This window comes from Oryctolagus cuniculus, chromosome 15, assembly GCF_051225735.1.
Source record: "Oryctolagus cuniculus isolate XC-2025 breed Fujian yellow rabbit chromosome 15, ASM5122573v1, whole genome shotgun sequence".
NCBI lineage: Eukaryota > Metazoa > Chordata > Mammalia > Lagomorpha > Leporidae > Oryctolagus > Oryctolagus cuniculus.
The window spans coordinates 82,220,968-82,243,499 of record NC_142881.1 but is presented as its reverse complement, the minus strand read 5'-3'; the positions used below and the strand labels follow the sequence as shown (position 1 = coordinate 82,243,499).

At 45.2% G+C, this 22,532-nt stretch overlaps 1 long non-coding RNA gene across 9 annotated transcripts in view; it reads left to right on the top strand.

Annotated features, from left to right (window-relative positions):
* The window catches only part of LOC149122116 (uncharacterized), a 137,885-nt gene extending 115,442 nt beyond the window's left edge, over positions 1-22,443 (top strand). For 3 of the 9 annotated variants that reach the window (XR_016221772.1, XR_016221771.1, XR_016221763.1), the window contains one exon: positions 18,253-18,507. This is a non-coding gene — a long non-coding RNA (uncharacterized LOC149122116). The other 6 variants (XR_016221766.1, XR_016221768.1, XR_016221767.1 and 3 more) reach the window with 6 other exon arrangements.
* The last annotated feature ends 89 nt before the right edge of the window (positions 22,444-22,532 follow it).

Here is a 22,532-nt window from a genome sequence, read left to right as displayed (position 1 = left end):
CAGACTTGGTTTATGATGTTACAATTTACAGCCATTTCAGCATTTTACTCCTCCTCTTCTTTCTCCTCCTCCTCATGCATGAATAAGCATGATCAGACATAAGCTGAATGCATAAAATATCTTAAAATGTACTTACATAATTTTTACCTTTAACATTATTCTTAAGGTATGTGTCATTATTTTACTTCAGGAAAATGATTTAGAACAGTTAAGTGTCCGAGTCATAAAATATTTCTTTGCAATAGAGCAAGAATTTTAATGTAATTCCAATTAATTTCTAAGCCTCTGATTTTAATCATTTCATGTATCCTTTATTTTTAGTGGAAAGATTGATACATAGATTATTTCTTAGTGCTCTCTTTGTCACATTTTATTATCAGGGTTGGGCTCATCTAGTAAAACAAGTTGAAATGCTTTCAGTCTTTTGAAATGTTATTAAATATTTTAAATATTAAATTAAAAATTTCCCCTGTATCTGAAAATATGTTTACTTAATTGTTCCAGAAGTGTGTATTTTCATTTTTCCTGTATCAAACTTGCTTGTTTTTACACATTTTATTGGCTTTGTAAAAGAAAAAGTACTCTATATATCAGTTATAGTGTTTTTCTCAGTTTGATTTGGTTTAAGAATTATGTCTTAGCTTCTTGGATTAAATACCCATCTCAATAACTCTCTAATATGATCATGAGACCAAACAAAGCTCATGTTTTTATCCTTCTTCCAATGTCCTACTGAAAAGACCTTACTCCTGTAGCAGGGATAAATGCGCACAGTCAATAAAGCACAAAATATGTAAGAAATTCAGTAATCAAGGGAGCATGTGACAGTAGGGAAGGGTTAGTGAGTAGGAAGGAAAGCCCTCTAGGAGTTTAGAGGAAGGATTCTACCCTACCTTACACAACTGAGCATGGACTACAGAGTAAATGCATTAAGCCATGACAGAAATGTTCTCACAAGTACCACAAGATCTTTGACAATTCATCTGTCCAGCGAACAGTATAAACAATGAGAAAAGTGAACTCAAGAAAACAGAAATTGAAAAAAATACATTAGTAAATTTTAAAGATTAAAAATATTTGAGAACAACAAAAATCCCACGGATAAAACAATGATCACTAAACTAAATTAAAATTTCAGCAGAAGTAGTGGGTATTACATAACCAAACCAAACAAACAAGAAACAAAACACAAAGGATAGAACTACATATCTAGCCTAATGTTTTGTTACTCCTATGCCAAATATCCTCATTCCTCTCCCCTGGGCCCTCTGCAGATTACTTATGTAACTTGATAATACTTTGCCTGTCTGACGAATGCCTCTCTGACACAGACAGGCACTTGATGTACTTTGGTCAGCAAAAAGTGAGTGAGTGGACTTAATGAGTATGATGCTGAACCGGGACTTTGACCACCTGTTGGGCCCCACTCTCTTCTCTTTGCTTCTCTCTGAAGACAGTCATGGAAAACCATATGGGGCTGCTCATTCAGCCCAGGGCCTATCTACAAGTAACCTGGGGCAGGTGATGCCCACATAGCACAAGGGAAATAGAATCCTTTCTAATTAGAAGCACTGAAATGTCAGGATTGTTTGTTATCACAATGTTTGGTAGTCAGCTGGCTGATTCCACAAGCTTGAGTAATTATCCCAAATTCGGGGGGAAGCATAAGAATGAGTGAATATGAATTTTAAAGATAAAACTTGAAAGACAGGTGGAATAAGAATCCAGAACACATGGGGAAGGAGTTCAAAAGCATATTGTGATTAAATTGGAAGCACAAGAAGGGCATGAGTCGATCAGGGAATGATTACATTCTATAGAACAGTAAATATTTCTGTTGTGAAATGTGTCACTATTGTTCCCTTATTTTTTATTCAATGCAACTTTGCAGATTTCTTCTTTCAATTCCAGGACATTTTTTCTGATTACCTCTGATCCTGAAGTGTGTAGAACAATGAGTGATACCAAGTTAGTTCTTTTTGAAGCATCTAAAGGAAAATGACTATTTTTCATGATAATTCATCTCCTTTCTGTCTTATTGGTCCCTTGTTCCTGGCAGAAAACCAAAGGCCCCTGCTCTGTCCTGAATGTGCACCCCCCCTACACACAAGTTCCCCTCATGGTTCCCATGTTGGAAGTTAATTGCCGATGTTGTAGTGTGAAGAGGTGGGCCCTTAGGGTGTGGTTAAGTCCTGACAGTGAGGCCCTCACAGATGATGGACTGCAGGGGTTGAGGGAGTGGGCGCTGCCTTTCCCTCCGCTGAGGGCACAGCAGTGAGGCATCGTCCTGCAAGCCCGCGGCAGCCCTCACTGGACACGCCAAACCTGCACTGCCCTCACCGGTGCTCCCCACGCTCCAGCACTGGGAGGAGTGAATTTCTATTTTTTGTGAATCACCCACCCTCGGGCATTTTGTTAGACCAGCACAAGCAGACGAAGCCATCCTTGGTTTTCTGAGTTGGAAGGGGTATGGGAAGATAGCTTCAGAGCCTTGACTTTCTCCAGAGAAACAGGCAGGTTCTCTCTCTCTCTCTCTCTTTTTTGACAGGCAGAGTTAGACAGTAAGAGAGAGAGAGAGAGAGAGAGAGAAAGGTCTTCCTTTTGCTGTTGGTTCACCCTCCAATGGCCGCTGCGACTGGCGCGCTGAGTCCAGCGCACCACACTGATCTGAAAGCCAGGAGCCAGGTGCTTCTCCTGGTCTCCCATGGGATGTAGGGCCCAAACACTTGGGCCATCCTCCACTGCACTCTCGGGCCACAGCAGAGAGCTGGCCTGGAAGAGGGGCAACCGGGACAGAATCCAGTGCCCCGACCGGGACTAGAACCCGGTGTGATGGCGCCGCAAGGTGGAGGATTAGCCTATTGAGCCACGTCACCGTATGAAACAGGCAGGCTCTTCTTCACTCCCTGCTGTTGAGGCAGGAAAAGGGAAAGCTCATCCAGTGAACTGTGGCTGAGAAATCAGTTCTTTTGCTTTCTGTAGATCTGTTGTAATACATATTTAAAAACTAGTTATTTAAAAGTAAAATCCAAGGCATACTGGAGTTCTTGTTTCTCTTATTTCAAAGTGTAGCATGGTCTGTGCTGTGGTGTAGCAGCACCTCCTGCAGTGCTAGCATCCCACGTGGGCACCGGTTTGAGACCTGGCTGCTCCACTTCCAATTGATTTCCCTGTTAACATGCCTGGGAAAGCAGCAAAAGATGCCCCAAGTGCTTGGACCCCTGCCACCCACGTGGGAGACCTGGATGAAGCTCCTGGGTCCTGGCTTCCGACTGCCCCAGCTCCAGCCTTTGCGGCCATTTGGGGAATGAACAAGTGGATGGAAGACCCCCCTCTCTCTGTCTCTCTCTCTAACTCTGCTCTTCAAGTAAATAAATAAATCTTAAAAAAAAAAAAGACAATGTGTCATACACCATCATCTCTCAGTTGATAAGGAGAAAAAGAGCACTTGAGTTTTAAGATAAAAACACATTTTCTCCTAAGTAGCAAGCATTTGAGGGTGCTTCAAAAACTTCATTGAGGGCCCAGCACTGTGGCGTATTGGGCTAAGCCTCTACCTGCTGTGCCAGCATTCCATATGGGTGCCCATTCATGTCCCAGCTGTTCTTCTTCTGATACAGCTCTCTGCTGATAGCCTGGGAAAGCAGTGGAAGACAGCCTAAATGCTTGAGTGATCAGAAATCTGTGAGTGATCAGAACCTGTCACTCCAGCCTCTGCCTCACAGGCAACAGTTGATGACTTGGGGAGAGAGAGCTCCGACAGTGAAATGACAGTGAAATTGCAGACAATGCAGCAATGCCTGGTTAGCCACCCCCCAAATACCCGTAGGATGAACACAGATGACCTCAAGGTAATAACCCACATGAGGTCATCCCATCCGCACTCAGTGAGAATCCCCATGTTTGTGGCAGTCCCCAGGCACCCCAGACTCTCAGGGCAGGCACTAGACCCCATCCCACCTGCATGTTTGCCGTTAATATAGGAGCAGACACAGAATTCAGACCCTGGATTCCAACACCTGTAAAAAGTCTTCTGCTAACCAAGGGCCGAGGATATGCTTGTATCTTTCCAGAGAATGTGAGACAGCCCATTTGGGTCCCAGCCAGAAACATCAAGCCTGCAACTGACAGTCAACCAGAACCAGCTGAACAAGACTGAGAGCCCGCCTTGTTAGGGGACGCACCTCCCCTATCATCCTACGCTGAGGAACTGCCCATAGCCACATCCATTACTGTTTTATACCCACTAGCTCTGGTCAGCCACTCAAACGGCCCACAGCCTGTGTGCAGTCATGCTATTCCTGATTACCATTGTTCCTCATTCCTACCCCTTCTGAGCAAGCACTCCTGTGGTCTCCTGTTTTGAGCGCTGGTTAGTCAACGACGGGTAAGATCTCCTGGGGGACAACCTAAGACAGGCACAGCCGCATACGGAGACCACATCGAAACAGGGTCAACAATGGTATGGCCAAGATTCATGCCTCCCGTTGCTCAAAAATAAACGAAAAGGGGGGAATATTGTGGAATGAGGTGAGAAGGTCATGCCAAGATGGCTGCTGGCAAGTGAGCATCAGTTACTCAGGAATGGCTTTGAAATCCACCTGGCAAGGGAGCCTGCCTGGTAACAGGCTGTGATTGGATGGCTTTGGAAACCACATGGCAACAGGTTGTGATTGGTTAGGGCATAAACCGCCCCTTGACCAGATTGGCTGCCTTAGCTATTTAAGCTGCTGTACCAACTGAAATAAAGGAGTCTGCAGGCTGCTCACCTCTGGCCTGCTTTCACCCATCTCTGGGGGTCTGTGTGGTGACTCCGTGCCTCTTGCCCCCACCATGCTCCTCCTCTCAGAACGAATCCAAAGCAACACCTTCCTACTGTTTACATGTCTCAGTTGGACATCGCTGTGCTTGAAATCAGACTCCTCCTTGATAAGGTGTTAAATGGAAGAATCTATGAGAAGAAAACTGAGAAGAAATTTGGGGAAATATCTAGCAAGCTAATGCTCTGGTTTTATTTTACTTTGTAAGATTTATTTTCTTTATTTGAAAGATTGCAATGGAGATCGGGAGAGACAGAGAAAGAGATCTTCCATCCACTGATTCAGTCCCTAAATGGCTACAATGGCAGGGGCTGTATGAGGCCAGAGCCAGGAACCCAGAAACAGAGCTTCATCTGGGTCTGACATCACAGCAGGTACCCAAACATTTGGGCCATCTTCCACTGCCTTCCCAGGGGCATTAGTAGGAAGCTGGATTGGAAGTGGAGCAGCTTCGTCATGAACTGGCACTCTGATATGGGATGCCCATGTCGCAAGTGGTGGCTTATCCCATTATACCACAGTGCCAGCACTAAACTAATGCTCTGTTAAGGGCAAGATTTTCCTTTCTGAAAATGAACTGAACTTTGATTTGATGTAGGATATATGATATTGAAATCTGAGGAATGGTCTCCAAAGATGATCAGGCCCTAATAGTTGGAACCTGTGAAGGCAGTCTTACATGGAAGAGGGAAATTCACACATGTGATTGAATTAAGGGTCTGGTGTTGGGCAGATTGTCCTGGATGTTCCTGGTGGGTCTTTGGAAGAGAAAGGTGGAAGGAAACTCTACAATAGATGAGGAGAAAACAATGCCATGCTAGAAGCAGAGATTGGAGTGGTGCATTTTGAAGGTGGAAGTTAGGGCCCAAACCAAGAAATACATGTGACCCTTAGGAGGAGCAGCAAAAGTCATTAGGGAGCATGTGGCCTCACCAGCACCTTGACTTCAATCCAGTGAGACTCAGTTCAGACCTCTGGTCTCTAGAACTGTAAGATAATACATTGCTGCTGCATTAAGCTACCAAATATATGCTGATTTCTTACAGTAGCCTTAGGAAGCTAATACTGATAGTACCTGGCAAAATTGTTGTAGTTTCTGAATTGCCCTACATATTGGAAGACTCTGCTCTGAAAAAAAAAAATCCACAAAATTTTGTTCAATGTGCAACATTTGGTTTATTAGATTTTTATTTATTTATTTACTTTGAGAGGCACATAGAAAAAGAGAAATCTTCCATCAGCTGGTTGACTCCCTAAATGTCCACAAGGTGCTGAGCAAGAGTTAAAGTCAGGAGCCAAGAACTCAATCCTGGTTCCCCATGGGTGGCAGGATATACAATTATTTAAGCCATCACTACTGCTTCCCAGGATCTCTATTTACAGGAAGCCGGAGTCAGGTGCTGGGGCCTGGGAATCCACCACAGGTATGTGATTGGAACCCCAGGTATGCTTACCCCTAGCCAAACATCCACCCCCAGTGAGTTTCTGTAGACCTAAATGTGCCCTAGGCACTATTCATTTGTGGAAATTATTTGGGATGAAGACTAGGAATGAAACCTTTCAGTTTTTTAAGGATTGAACTGTGGCCGCCTCGAGGTTGTTGATCTTTTAACCTGGAGTGGCTGTGAATGCAACCTTATTTGTGGTGGGGTCTGGTTAGATGATATAATTAAGATAATGCCAGAGTGGGCTCTAATCCAACTGGACTGGCATCTTTAGAAAAGGGGGATTTTTGGATATGGAGGCAGACACATACAGGGGAGGATGAGACAAAGACACAGGACGACACGGTCTGCAGACGGGGAGCACCTGAGGCTGCCCGAGCTAGGAGAGGGGCAAAGAACAAGTTCCCCTCACAGCTCTCCAGGATCCAGCCCTGCAGACACCTTGCTCTCCACCTCTTAGCCTCCAGAGCTGGGATAGTGCACATTACACCCCTGATGCTCCAGCCCGTGGTCTGTGGGACTTTGTTTGGGGAACCCTAGGAAATGAGTACACAGCTATCACCAAGGTTTGGGCATTGCTGCTTTTTTTTTTTTTTTTTTAAACAAAACTCCCATGTGCTACTGCATTCTCATGCCCTCTCATTCATTACTCCTATAGGCTACAGTCAAGCCTTCCCACTAGGAGTTGTTTTAATCAGGTTTTGTTTTATTTTTTTGAGTTTACATTTAAATTTTAAATGAATGAATTTCTAGGTAGCTAATTCTATGTTTACATTGGCAAACTGCCTTACTTACAAATCTGAGTAACTCTCTGTCCCTTGCTATGCTTCTTTTATTCTTTCTCAGCTACAATCATAAAGCCCACATTTCATGGAACATGGCGTGGACAGGATTGCTAAATGGATTGGGATGGTCTTGAGCTTCCAGGACCCAAGGAGAGCAGAGTTCTGCAGATAATCTGGAGATCAGGAAAGACTGGGTAGAGAGTGGGAAAGTTCTTCACCCCTACCCCCAGTTCCCATTCATCTGTAAATGAGTCCAGAGGCCAGAACCCAAGTGTGCTTTTCCACTTTAAGTGGCTGAGGGCTCCCTGAGGGTTAATGCTCTTTCTGTGCTTAAGCATAACAATGCAAACCAAAGATTTCACTCCTTGGAGGTCTTGAATACAGCTGCTTGCATAGTAGCTGAAGGGATGCAGGGTTCCTGATAGGGACTTCTCTCTGGGTTATGCATCTTGAGTCTGTTCACATGCCCTTTTCTCATCAGACACCTACCTTCTAGGGAACTGGGCAGGGCAAGAGAGTGGGTGTGAAAGCACAGTGCTCAGATCTGTTTCCTCCCTGTGCGGTGTTGAATGGAGTCAGGTCCCAGGACCACCAGTCAGGGCAAGGCTACCTGCAAGTGCTGGCTTTCCTTTAGTCCTAGGCTTGGAGAGTTTATTTCTGACATGGGAGCTGGTGAGATGATCATGGATGCAGTGGAGCTGAGCTAGCTGAGCTAGCGCGTGAAGGAGAGGTGCGTCTTAATTTGGACTTGGAGAATTGTAGATCGGAATATTGTAAAGTTATTGACACCAGTTTTAGTCACACCTATTGCTGAGAAGTGACATTTGGGTAGAGTTTTGTAAGGTGTCCAGCGCGTAACAAATCTTCCCAGGCAGACGAATCAATTAATTCACAGGCTTTTATTGGGGTTCCGCTCCCGGGCGAGGTTCCTGGGTCCCAATAGAGCAACAGAGCGGGGGTGGGGGGTGGGGGGGTGGGGAAGTCGTGCTTCAGAGATTGGGAGAGCTCCTTTTATAGATTCAGGGCATGGGGGTTAAAGGTTGAAGCAGGTCTGATCCTCATTGGTTGACCTTTAGGCACCAGCAGTGACCTTGACAAGGACTGTCTTCCCTGCAAGTACAGGTAGGAACTTTACATTCCTGGAAGTATAGGCCTTCCTTCCATGCGGATCCCAAAGCTACCAAGTTTCAAGACTAATTTGATGGGAATTTAGAACAGAGAAATAGTCACATCACCTTGCTAATTCTACCACTACTCAGAAGTCAGAAAATCATAATAGGTAATCATTCTCTAAAAGTTTACTGTGTGCAGATCCTATTCTATGCATTTTTTCCTGCAATAATTCATTTAATCCACAGAACCTTTTACAGTGAGAAATAGAGTGGAAGGTTCGAGTAATCACTGAGCCAGCACATCAGAAGCAAACATGTTTTAACAACTTGGCAAATAGGAAAATGATGTTCACTTGGCTTTAAATGCTGGGAACTGGTTTAGAATATGTTTAGAATATGCTGAGAAAGAAGCCTGCAGAGAGCGCTCTCCCTGCCTGCTGGGGAGAATACTCCCTAGAAGTTGCTTCAGGACCTGAAACACTGTTACATGTTTCCCACACCTAGAACTCTGAGTGTGTGTGTGTGTGTGTGTGTGTGTGTGTGTGTTTGAATCTATTCATGATTAGTATTATAACAAGTTTGTTTTGCTGTTTATGTTTTTTATATTGAACCTCTTTGTGTCAGTAGGACGATTGGTTGATTGATTAGTTCATTATTTGTTGATTGAACACACCTGCTCTGTACCAGACCCTGGGCTAGGCACTGAGGACACACAGAGAACCATGTTCTTTGCACTAAAAATATTTATGATCTAGCTCAATTTTGACTGTGCCTGCTACAATATTGAGGCAAAAACCAACATTTAAATTACCCAGAAAAAAACTAAAAAGGAAAGGTGGGACTAAAGGGGAAACAGAATCTTTTAGGTGAAGGGACTCCCTAAACCCCAGAAATTAGGGGTAGGTTTTGCATCCCAGTGGGTTAAGCCACCACTGGGGATGCCTGCATTCTATATCAGAGTACCAGTGGAAGTCCAGGCTACTACGCCTCTAATCCAGTTCCCTACTAATCCTTGGGAAGCAGTAGATGATAGCCCAAGTAACATGGGTCTCTGCCACCCAAGTGGGAGATCTGGATGGAATTCCTGGCTCCTGGCTTCAGCCTGGCTTAGCACTGGCTGTTGTAGCCATTTAAAGAGTGAACCAGCAGATGGAAGATCTCTCTCTCTCTCTCTCCACCCCCACTTTCTTTCTGGTATTCTGCCTTTCAAACAAATATTACAAAACAAACCCAGAATTCAGGACAAGGGGCTAACCTTGGTCTGTGCCAATCTCAACTGTTCTTCTATTTCCTTCTCCCTCTTCAGAACGAATAGGTGCCAGTAGTCCCCAGTTAGCCTGGCTGGAGGAATCCCCTAAAATCATGCTGGGGGGAGCAGAGGCTGTGCCTGTCCATTGGTCACAGACTTCATCCTCAGCTGTAACCATTTGTTTGCATGAATGCAGTGGGGAGATTTGTCTTTGTTTTTTTTTAATTTTTTAAAAAGATTTTTGTCTCCGTCCTCCACTGAAATAAAAAGGTCAACCAAGGATCATGAACAAATCATGCCTGGAGTGGTGGAGAGAAAGCAAAGGGAGAGGCAGTGCTTTGTCTATGGATCAGCCTGTTTAGGACAGAGCTAAAAACATTTTGTTTCAAGCCAAGTTTTGTGCATTTGTCAATAAAACCAGGCTTGGAAAGGGCAGAAATCAGCCCTGCTTGTCACAAAGTCCCCCATGGGTAAGAATCCATGCCTAGCAAAGGGGCTTGCAGATGGCAGTGTTCTTCATCCTAATAATAGTCCTGCTCTGGCCACCTGGAGCTGGGCCTCAGCAGACCCGGTGGTGAGGACTTAAATACAAGGTATGGCCCCAGGATGCTGCAGTACGTGAGTGAGGAGTGCACAAGGACAGGAGGGAGTTGATGTAGGATGCGTTGGTGAGCAGGCTGCTTTCACGGGCAAGTGGAGAAGTCAGAGTTTCCCAGAAAGTGCGTGGAAACTTTCACATTAGTTTTCTTAGGGATGTGGGGAGCTCACAGCTGGGCAGTGCCAGGAATTTGTAGTTCAATAGTTTAGTTCTCAGAGTGGTTGGGAACATTGGTTATGGTGAGATCAGAATCTTTGCATACAGATATGCTTGCTGGAACCTTCAAACATAGAGCAAGTGAACTTCACGATGCAGCAGCCTCCCTTGCTTATGGAGAGCCTGGACTGTGTTTAGGCCCTGACAATGCTCTGCAGGGCTAAGCAAGGCCCTTGCAGCTCAAGGATGGAGGACAGGAGCAGCAAAAATAGAATGTTCCCTTCAGCCATTAGGACCCAATGGGGCCTCCAGATTCTCCCAGGCTTGGGGTATATCTTTTATCTTGTGCAGTGAAATAAAAGGAAAAGACTGAAGTGAACTGGGAGGAAAAAAGAGGACTCATTGGGTGTGAAGACAGTTGTGGAAGATGGAATTCTGTTCAGCTTAGCAGGTGAAGAAAGAGGTGCGATTGAGACCTGATGTGTCCAGGGCTCCGTGACTTGGGGCCTGCATGGTCTACTTGTGTAAAGCTGTTGTTGAAATACTGCTTATACTGCAAGATACAACAGCACCCCTGATTGTCAAATAGCCACATCCTAGGTGGGAGGGTGTGTGCTCAATGGGGCACATGTGGGAAGCTCTTTCCCCATCCTCTCCCACACTTTTAATATTTTCCCAAATTGCTTGATGTCAACCGTGCTGTAATTTTAATCTTCTTGAAATTAGCATGTTTCACTTTGTTTTCTTTGCTCACTGTTTTGAAGACAGCCTGGTTAAATCCTTCCCACTCATGAAATCGCTAGTCAAAATATTTTAGGAAGGAAGCAGAAGCATTCATTGTTTGCCTTATTAAAAATTAACACAGGCAGATGGAGAAAGACTACAATGAGTGTGCTTGTCTTAGTCCTACTTGTAGTCTGTCCCTGTCCTCATCTGGCACATGAAGTCTCAACTCATTATTCTCACCCCACAAGGTTGCAGGAATACAGGAATGAGACTGAGGTTAAGATATCTTAGGGACACACCAGGGAAGGAAGTGGAGTCAGAGCTGGAGCTGGAGATGTTTGGGCCAGACCCATGTTGCCCCTGAAGCACTGTAATAGGGCAAGAAGAAGGTGTCTGTGTTTCTTGTGCATAACATAGTGAGAAAACTTGCCTGCTCTGAACTCCAAGCAGCACTTCCCAAAGAGAGCAGAAACTGTTTCTGCATTTCTGGATACTCTGCCCTCCAGTTATTTTTGAGTCTCTTGCCTATGAACTCCCTTGGATTCTTTGAGTCAGCCAGGCATCCGTGTCTGTGAGCACTCTTTGAGTCATTCCCCTGTGCCAGATGCTCTCTTCGGTGGTGTAACAGAGAGAATAACTTGCCTCCTGCCCTCTTCGAGGCCGCGATCTTGTGGGGATGTGCTCCATAAGAATCTTCGGCAGTAGGGGAAGTCCTCTGATGAGGCCAGTGCCCAGTGTTCTGGGGATCCATGGGAGGGGCACCTGGTGGCCTAAATTATTCAGACAGCTATGTTTGGGAGCACAGCTTTCATCCTTACCTCTAGCAGTTTTCCACTCCAGGGACAAACAGCCCTAGGAAGGGGGAAAGCCTGGTGGTAAACAAACCTTCTTTCTCTAGCCAGGGTTGGGTAAGCTGCCTCGGGTCACTCCTCACTTAGAACAGCACAGTCTCAAAAGTGGGTCACAGCTGAGAGCCGTGAAGTGAAATGTTTTGTAGGGAGATCAATCATGAGAAGAAACAAGTGGTCCTTATGGTTTCACTGTAACCTACAACTTTTGATCAGAGGGGCCGTTCTCCATTTTTTATTATCTGAGACAGCATTTAAAATAATGTTTAATGTTTTTGTTCAAAAGCAGAGTGTTGGGGATAAAAGTAAGGGGAAGGGTGGGGTAGTGGAAAGATTATCCATTCTCTGGTTCACTTCTCAAATACATGCAACCTCCAGGGCTGGGATGGGCCAAGCCAAAGCCAGGAACCAGGCACTCCATCCAGGTCTCCTACTTGGTTTGCAGGTGTCCAGTTACTTAAGCTATCACCTGCCGCTTTCTAGGGTGTACCTTAGCAGGAAGCTGGATCAGAGTGGGGCTTGATCTTAGGCCCTCTGATATGTGAAATGGGCATCCCAAGTAGCAGTTTAACCCTGGGTTAACCCACTGTGCCCAAATGCCAACCTCAAGGACAACATTGCTTTTAGGTGCAGTATTATGTCAGGCATCTCAGCTCTGATTGGGTTGTAATGTGTTTCCACATTGCAGACAAAGAACTTGAGACAGCAATTTGTTGACTTACTCAAGGTCACACTGCTTACCAACGTCTTGACTGAGGGGTGGAAGAATGTGCAGGATCTCATGGGGCCAAGAGCAGGGTGAAACCTAAGACAAGCCAGAGCCCACTGAAATTGACTGCAGCTCAAACTGTATTGCCTATAAACACCAAGGAGGCACTGTGCTGCCATGGGTTGTAGTTGTTGAGCAGAGCATGATGCAGTTGTTATGAGCATAATAGCAGGATCCCTAGAGTGTGGGGAAAGGTGGCAAGAAGAGGTGGAGACTTGATCCCACAAAGTCTGCTTCCATCAGAGAAATATGGACTCAGGCTTGCCGTTCTGCTGGGTCAGCAGGATGGGGAGTGCAGTGAAACTCAACAGGACAAGGGGGCTTGGCCAAATATTCAGAGCAGGGAGTCAATACCAGGGCACAAACCTGGGGTGTCTGGTCCTTCTGTCTGCCACAGGCCCAGTAGGAATGAATCTAGCTCACCTGTTCACAGTGAGGAGTCTCTAAACAGACAGCCATGCCTTCCCAGAAATTCATTTTAATCTTTTAGATGTGAAGCAGAACTTGAACTTTCCATTCTGCCATGGAAGCAGGCTGGGGCAGATTACAGGTGCCGGGCCCTGAACTGTTGTGAGGCAGAGCTCAGCATCCCCTTGTAGGCAATGACCTTGGCTGGCCACTGCTTGATGGTTGGGATCCCTTGTGGCACAGTCTCCCATGGCAGGGGCTCTCCCTCTCTCAGACCCTCTGCTTTACCAGAGCCATGGCCTCAGTGCCCCTCTGGGTTCCTCACGGTGAGCCAGAAAACACAGATTTGCAGTTGGCTGTTTTATACCCTGTCAAGCTCCCCAACAAGTCTGCTCTACATCTCTAATCAATAGGCTGAGCTGTAGCACCACTTCCCAGCTGTGGTGGACCATGGGCTGTGAAAGGCTCACTCTAGGACTTGGAGTCTGTCACTCAGGTGTAGCCACATAGACCTAAAAATCAGGGAAAGACACTGAGAAATGATGAGAAACAGGGGCTTTGAGCCTGCCTGAACCCCAAGGCTCTAGTTCTCTGCCTGCTCTGCCCCTCCTGTGTGTGGACACCAGGGAGGACCCCACAGACCCTAGTCCAGGGACATGCTGGACCTCCCAGCATTGCAGGGATGTCCCTGTGCCAAGCAGAGAATGCGCTCCAAGACTGCCTTGGAGAACTGGCCCCCCTGTCATTGGCTTATGTTGTCTTCAGATGAAATTCCTCTCTAGTCGCAGCTTCTCTCCACGCTCCTCTCCTCTGTGGCAGTGAGTCCCAAATACTCACTTACCCTGTGTGTGTCCTTCAGGCCCTTGCTGCCATTGCTCACATTGTCCCCACTGCTTGGAAGCCTACACATTGCCATTTCTTGAAATTGCCCTTCCTTCAGAGAGCAGCCTTCACAATAAAACTTTCTTCTATGCCTCCCAGGAGACCAGGAACTTATTGTCTTTCCTGCTCATAAATCTCTGCAATAGCTTTTATTATGCCCCTTCTGAGAGTTGGCTTTCTTTTCCCTCTAGGAGTCTCTCTCCTTAGATCAGGAGCTCCTGGAGGGCAGGGGCAACACTGATTTATTGTGCGTCCTGCCCAGGGCACTCATGGTGGCGTCCCCACACAGAAGGACCCAGTAGGTATCTCGAGACTGCAATGATAACCTACAGTCTGTTTTCCTCAAGCAACTTCCCAGGCTGCAGCCAGGGCATCACTAATTTCATGCTAGTGATCTCTCAAAACCTTCTTTTTCCTCACGTGGAAGGTAGGATTATAATTACTTGATGAAAGATAATGGCAGAATCTAGATGTCTGCCTACTTGATCCCAGTCCCCATATACTCCCCACTTGGACAAAAGAGCATAGGAAGGACCTACGTACCATAGGGAAAAACCCAGGATACAGTGTGCACTTTGCTTTTTTTTTAAGATTTATTTATTTATTTGAAAGAGTTACAGAGAGGCAGAGGTGAGAGAGAGAGGCAAAGAGAGACAGAGAGATCTTCCCTCCACTCGTTCACTCTCCAAATGGCCACAAAGGCCAGAGTTGGGCCAATCCAAAGCCAGGAGCCAGGAGCCTCCTCTGGGTCTCCCACATGGGTGCGGGGGCCCAAGGGCTTGGGCTGTCTTCTGCTGCTTTCCCAGGCCATAGCAGAGAGCTGGATCAGAAGTGGAGCAGCTGGGACTCAAACCAGCATCCATATGGGATGCTGGCACTGCAACACTCGCTATGCCATAGTGCTGGCCCCAGGAACACAGAATTTCAAGAGCTTGCTGATCAACAAGGAATTCTGCTGGTCCCTCCACTCTGTTTATATTGAGCCTCATTTGTGTGCTTTGCCCTGATGCTAACTAACCTCAATACTTTAGCCATCTATGTAGTATTCTGCTGTGTGATTATATCTGCATTTATTCAGCTCAATACTAATTAAGATGGCCCAAGCACTGGGACCGTCTTCTACTGCTTTCCCAGGCCATAGCAGAGAGCTTGATCAGAAGTGGAGCAGCTGGGACTCGAAACGGCACCCATATGGGATGTCAGCTCTGCAGGTGGCAGCTTTCCCTGCTATGCCAGCCCCTGTGGGCTTCTTGCAGAGGTTACACTTCCAGGTGCCCCTGTGGGTCCTACATATGGACTGAGCAGGGGAGCTGTCCTCTGTCCAAAATCAAGTTAGAGGCAGCCTTTAGAGGCTTATTGCAAAGGGTTTTTTTTCTTCAAAGTCTCTTGACTCTCCCTGGTCTTACCAAGACAAGGTGGGAGATTGTCACAGGTTCTACCTTGCTTACTAGATTCAGGGAACAAGACTCCTCTCTCCCCCACCAAAGGAGGCTTTTCTGAGTCTGGTTTTGTTAATGCACTGTTCAGTTGTTCCACCAGGTTTCCTTTCCTGCTGGACCAGCCTATTTCACTAATTCCATCTTCCTGAGTGTGCCCTTTTATCTTCCACACACTTCAGAGTTCCTCCATGCTGGTGAAATATTATGCATGCAGCTGTTTGGGGGGATTCCATCTTTGTAAACCCATTATTTGAATAACAACATCATGGCCTGAATTAGGCAGAAACAGAGTGGAAACATTATATACTGATGTTGGTATCAGACTTTTCCTTCTACCTGGGAGCCATTTTCCTTTGAGCATCAGTCATAAGATAGAGATGATCTTACCTACCCCAGATGGCTGCTTGAACATCAGATACCATGGGGTGTGTTCAGATCCTGCCACAGAGCCAGTGTTTGGCTCAATGGGTTAAGCTGCCTCCTACATCCATCAGAGTGCCTGGGATGGAATCCTGTTTCAGCTCCCAGTCCAGCTTCCTGCTAATGTGCCTGGGAGATAATTGATGATTCAAGGATTTGAATCCTTCCCAGCTATGTGGGAGACCTGGATGGATTCCTAGCTCCTTGATTTGGCCTGTCCCAGGCTCAGCTCTTGTGGACCTTTGGAGAGTGAACCAATGAATGGAAAATCTCAATTCTCTCTCTCCCTCTCCCTCCCTTTCTCCCTCCCTCTCTCTCCCTCCCTCTCCCCCCCTTTCACTATGCCTTTCAAATAAATAATGGTTTAAAAATCCTATCACAGTAAGTGGTTTAAAATAGGTCTTTGGTAGATGTTGGTACACTTTTAATTCTCTCTTGAAGGTTAACCCAAGATCCTTTCCCCATTTGACTACCTGAAACTTTTCCTAGGATGGAAGACTTGGGATTCAGGCTTGGCCAACATTACCTCATCACTTTTCTGTGAGCAAGAGAAGAACAGTGTCCAGTGCAGTGCAGTTATTGAGGATATGGGTTCTGGAGTCGGTTCTCCATAGCTGTGTTTCTGAATCTGCACAGATATATATCCAGGGTCCAGATGCCAAGCTTCTCCCTCATCCATTTGCCTATGGACATAATATTTCAGTGGTCATAATAGTATTCAGTCCACATAACTCTGCAGATTAAAGAAGAACATGTGTGTGAAATGGAAGTATAGATTTGATACTACACAATAAGTGCTGCAAACTACTTATACTTGAGTAAAAAACACTTTCAGTGGAAGTGAATAATGAAATTCATAGCAACCAACCATGGAGTGAATTTGCTTGTCATCAAGATAATCAAGAAGAAATAGTGACCAAAATACTCTGCTCCATTTGCAGACTTCTGGAATGCTAGGACTGGCAGGGCCTTTGGAATTCTAACACATCAGTATTTCCCACATTGTGATCCACAATGATTCATCAGTTTTCTAGGGAAAATAATACCCTGTGATCAAAAGAAGTCTGGCAGACATGACATTCAAATCCTTCCCATGCTTTGGAGTTTTAAGTCCACATTAGAATGTTAAAAGCTATGCAACTCCATAGTTTGATAAACTCATTTACAATTGTTTAGCCAGTCTTCACCCAACCTTACTTGACAATAAAACCGCATAGTTTACTGAGCACCATTTGAGTTATCTAATGCTACACAACAGATTGCCCCCACATTTAGTGGTTTCAGGTAACAGTGAAGATGTGTATTTCAAAATCCCATGTATTTCCTGTGCTGGAAGGTGGAAGATGCTGTCGCAGTTGGTGCTGTCTGGGGTGCCACTTCTCTCTCATATGATTTCTTGTTTCCAGATGGTTTTCTTACAAAGGTGTGCTCAAGACAGTGTTTCAGTAGGGCCAACAACAGAACCATTAGGCAGCCAAAGGCCTAACTCCTGAAAGTTGGACAACAGCACTTCTGTTGCATAATATCAGGTAAAACAAGTCACAAGGCCAGGCTGGAATCCAGGGATGTGAACACTTCTGTTCCTCTTGGTGGGAGGCCGAAGTCGCATTGCAGAAGGTCACTGAGAGTGGTACAAGGAAGTGCCATGGCCATCTTGGAGTACAATCTACTACTACACAAGGAACATTTTTTGAAACACAGTTTAGGAAATGCTAATATAGAACAAGTCCCACATTTTCTGGGTTTAGATACTGAGATTCTTGGGCATAGATTGGTTTTCCCAAGGATACATAGCTGGTAATCCACAGAGCTGAGGTTACGCTCTGGTCCTCAGACTCCAAGTTTTCTCACTTTACCATGTTGTTCCAGAGGATGACTGATTCTGAATGATTTCAGTGTTGTCCAAACACTTCCTCCCTAAATTTTCAGGGTCCAAGAACTTGTTGTTGGCCTTCTAAGCCAGTCTGGTTTGACTGTTAAAACAGGAATAACTCAATCCACCAGGGACTTGCTTCCTGTCTGTCCCTTCCATTTAGGATAGGTTCTGGTCAAACTTGGTGGTTTTGAATGGCATGTGCAAGGTGAGCTGTCTCTCAGAAACCTCTCGTGAGAACCACGTAAGCAGGTTTGCCAATACTTTTGCTGTGTTTCCTGGGTCTCTATTGAGTCCAGCATGTTTACAATCCACAGTCAGATCTTCACCTAATCCCCCATGTCTCTTAAACCACAATCCACCCCGGGCTAGTCACATCAGTGAATTTACTTAATGCTTATCTGAAATGGCAACTTATCCTAAACATGCCTTTCATGTTATTAAAATGTTTAAAAGCAAATCCAGAAATAATAACCCCTCTATGAATTTTCCCTGAACTGATCAAGACAAGCATGAAAACCTAACCTGATTTTTATGTCTACAAATTCTGTTCAAGCCCCTTCTACTTAATTTTTATGAAGACCCCTTATTTTGCATGCTCTGTGAGATTTTTATTGACTCTACTCAAAGCATGTTTGGGGCTTGGACATTTTCTACCTAAGTACAGTCTTCTGTTTATGTATAATGTGTTTGAATTTTATTTTATTTTATTTTAATGCCAGCACTATGACTTAGTCTTGGATTCTGTGCTTTCCAATGGAGGAAGACGCATCTGAATTGCTCTTTGCAGAAGCCCAAAGTCACATCTGCTGCCGCAGTGCCTGGGGAATACTTGGTGACAACAGCTTGGTCAATGTCTCCATGACACGGACCCCTAGCCACATTGCTTAAACATTTGCATGAACTTGACTTTAAATGTCCTAGCTTGCTTTGCTCAGGAAAAGACACATTAAACAAAGGCACGCTTTGCAGACAGGACACGAGACTGTGGCTTTGTATTCCTTTTGTATTAATGTTTATTGTGAACAGAACCCAGCCTCTCTCTAGATGGCATTTTCTGCTCATGTGTCACAGCGTGACAGGCTCTGAAGGCTGCATCTCCTTCCCATTCTTAGCTCATTACAAGGTGGGGTGAACAGAAGGATGAAGGGTTTTGTGGCTGTGATTTATACATGAGGAACAGAGGTAGATGTTAAGTCCCTCGCCTGATATTTAAATCTAAGGCTACCAGGGAACTAAACAGGAGAAAGAAAATAACAGGTGATGTTATAAACACAGCCAGTATCAAATAAACTTTGAAAGATCTCTCTGGAAATGCTGTTAAAATGCAGCTCAACTCTTTGTTTATTTGGTTGATTTTCTCTGAGGCTGAGGGTGCAAGAAGCAGGAAAATAAATACATCATGTGATGCCTGTGTTGGAGAACTACAGAGAGGCAGGTTAACTGATGAAGTTCAAGTGTCAAGGAGAAAATCCCCTTTGAGCCACTTTAGATCTCGGGAGATGCCAATCTTCCTGGGCCCTGATATTAAAGTCCTCTTAGTGTGAAACTAGGTCCAGTTGGCAGAAGAGAGCAGCAAATGACATTTTGGAGGCTGGCCTAATCTGATGAACAATTAAATCACATTTCCCTGAAATCTGCCTTTCCAAATATTGTCTGTGCTCATGTCAAGATGGAAAGTCACTTTGTGCAAGCATGTTGGTTTAGAAATGAAATGTCCTCTAACATAAATTGAAACAATTTCTCTGTTCATCAGGTCACCTTTCTAGAATTCTCCAAGAGTCACCTGCAGCCACAGTCTTCCTTTTAAGCATCTGCCCTCACATCCATCCACTCCACTCCCTACCTTTCTTTCTACTTATTGACTCACCAGAATTAGTAACTCATTTTGGTGCTATTTCTGCTGTAGGGTTACCCAAGTTAATATGTGTGTAACTGTGGCTGACTCATCATTCACTGGAGTTTGAAACATCAGAAGCAAAGAGTTAAGGGAATGGAGAAGCAGGCAGCAAGGTCATTGCAGTCTCCTACCAAGCAAGCTTTCTTTTCCCTGGGGACTGGGACCAGTTTCCTGTGAAAATGTCAGGTATCATGGAAGCGAGTTCATGAAGGAACTAAGATCAAAATGCTCCAATGTGTTCTTTTAGAAAATGAGAACATTATAGGAGAGATGTGTGCAGTCCTCAGAGAGGAAGGGTTATTCAGAGGTGTGTGTGCGGTGGTGGTGGGGCAGGTAGATTGATGCAGGAGACTGTCACAGCCTAGGTATTCACTGTAGGGACAAGAGCCACTAAGCCAATTCATCTCAAGACAACCCTGGGAGCATTTGTGGGGAGGTCAGATAGTTAAAATGAGGGTTCATGAATCATTGATATAAGATTTTTTTAAAGTCAGCTTTGCTAACACTGAAATGGAACCATCCAACTTTGTCAATAGAGTGAGCAGTCTCTTAAAGGCCAGTTCCTCTGATGGACTGCATGCTGGGGAGATACCATAACTTGTATCTGAAGCTATATCATGCATATTTTCTCCCACCCAAGCAAAAGTAGAGTCAACTCCTCAGTAAGTAATAAAGTAGTACATGTTTTGTTTAAAAATATCTTTTTAGAGCTCCTGATTCTGGAATGTGGAATAGGTATTTCTCTATTGCTCCCACTAATGATCACTGAAAAAATTGGCTATTATTTAGAAAACAAGGATAAGAATACTGAAAGGTATAGAAATGAAGGCAGACCAACTAGGGACTTTAGCACCCAAGAAATCACACAGTGGTGAATTTCCTGGCTTTTCTGTGTTCTTACATATTTCAGACTGAGAACTCAAGAAGCCAGCATTTCAGAAGTCCCAACAAGTGTAGACAAAATAAGCCATAACCAAAGCCTGCTTTCTCTTGTCAAAGAATCAAGAAAAGTACAGCCAAGCAAGACAGAAATCACTTAGTCAACAGTCATTGGATTGCACATAAAGACCCTAGTTAGTCCCACCCTGTCACAAGACAAGGCCAAGTGTGGAGCCTACACTTCCAGCTTCTTGATTCAGAAACGAAGAACCGCAGCACCCTCCTTGGGATGGTGTCAAGGCCCAATAGGGAACTTAGATTTTTCATCTTCACTTGTCTTTAGAGAGACCTGGCTTGTTGTCAGTGGAGGCCATATGGAATTCCTGTGTGTTCACCCCAAAGCAAGCCACTCATTGCAGTAATGAGACACCTCTCCTCCTTTGTACTGGGGTAGTGTCCTAGGAAGCATACCAGAGCCTTCTAGGACACTTTTGTTTTGTTTTGTTTTGTTTTACTTACGATGCAGGGAGGCACCATGGTGAATCTAGAGGAAGGAAAGAGGATGTGTGTGTGTGTGTGTGTGTGTGTGTGTGTCGAGAAAAAGATGAGCAAGTGCATGAGCAAGACCAAGTCAGAACTAGAGATGTGTAGAGCAGCATGTAAGAAAAGAACTACACTAACATATGAGGGCTCTTGGAAAATGAATCTAATGAGAAAACTATGCATGGAAATTTTAAAAAAAAGTGTTCTGTAGCAAAACAAATGAAACATCTGGGTATACTTCCAACAAAATATGCAAAATCTCTATGTGGATCACCACAAAGCTCCTAAAAAAGTCTCAAGGAAGAACTAAACATTTGCAGACACATTCTATGGTCATGGATTGGAAGACTCAATCTAGCCCAGATATCTGTATTTCTTCACTGAATAGACCAACACAGTCTTAATAAAAATCCTATCAATGTGGCCAGCACTGTGGCGTAGCGGGTGCTGACATTCCATATAGACGTTGCTTTGAGTCCTGGCTGCTCCTCTTCCAATCTAGCTCTCTACTCTGGCCTGGGAAGCAGTAGATGGTGGCCCAAGTGCTTGGGCCCCTACCATCCGTATGGGAGAATCAGATGAAGGTCAGGGCTCCTGGCTTCAGATCAGCACAGTTCCAGCTGTTGTGGCCAATTGGGGAGTGAGTCAGCAGATGGAAGACCTCTCTCTTGCTCTCTCTCTCTTCCTCTTCTTCTCTGTGTAACTCTTTGAAATAAATAAATCTTCAAAAAATCCTATCAAGATGTTTTACAGTTACCAAACTGATTTTAAAATGTATGTGGGGATGAAGATACCCTGAAGATCCCACTGCCCATAATTGAAGATGAACACACTGGAGGACTGACGTGTCACAGCTTCACTAACTTATGAGACAGCCAATCATGGCAATGTGGGATTAGTGAGTGTCAGAATGGTAACCCCGGAAGAGACCTTCACGAATACAGTTATCAGACTTTTGACAAGAAAGCAAAGTGATACAATGGAGAAAGTCTTCTTAAGAAAGAGCACCAGGTTTGTGAAATCTCCATTCCAGGGAGGGCAAAGGACTGTCCAAAGGCAGGTGGCTTTCAATGGAGACAGATGCCTGCGGGTCACCCTGCACATGGCTGACCAGGGGTGGATGGTTCGAGGCCATAGGCACCAGGAAAGTCTCTAGGTGTGCGTTCCCATTAGTAACACTGTTTAGGGCATGCGGCTGGACAGGTGGACTGCCTGCACATCTCTGAGTACACTGCGGTCCACCCAGGAAGCCAGGGCAGAGCACAAAGCACAGCACAGGCTTGACCTGGACAGAGGCCTTCCCATCCACTTCACCTGCCCTGTAGCAACCTTGCCTGCAAGCTCATCATCGGGCTCACATCTTCCCCCAGATAAGGAGCAGAAGAAGCTGGTGAAGACTCCAAAATATGGCCTTATGGTTCCCAGGAACAAGAGGACCAGCCTCGAGCACTGGAGAACAGGAGCAGGCTCAGGACTGGCCCATGGCTGTGGCTCCCCAGCCTGGAGAGATGAGTCATCAGCACAGTAGCCACTTGTCACCCTCTATCTCGTCAGCTTCTGGCCTCAGCGTGATTCTGCAAAAAGCACCCTGTGGGGACCAGCGATTGTGAGCCCTTGGGGTCCTGCCACTGACACAGCCATGGCTCATTCAAGAATGGAGTACAGACTCAACAGCTAGAG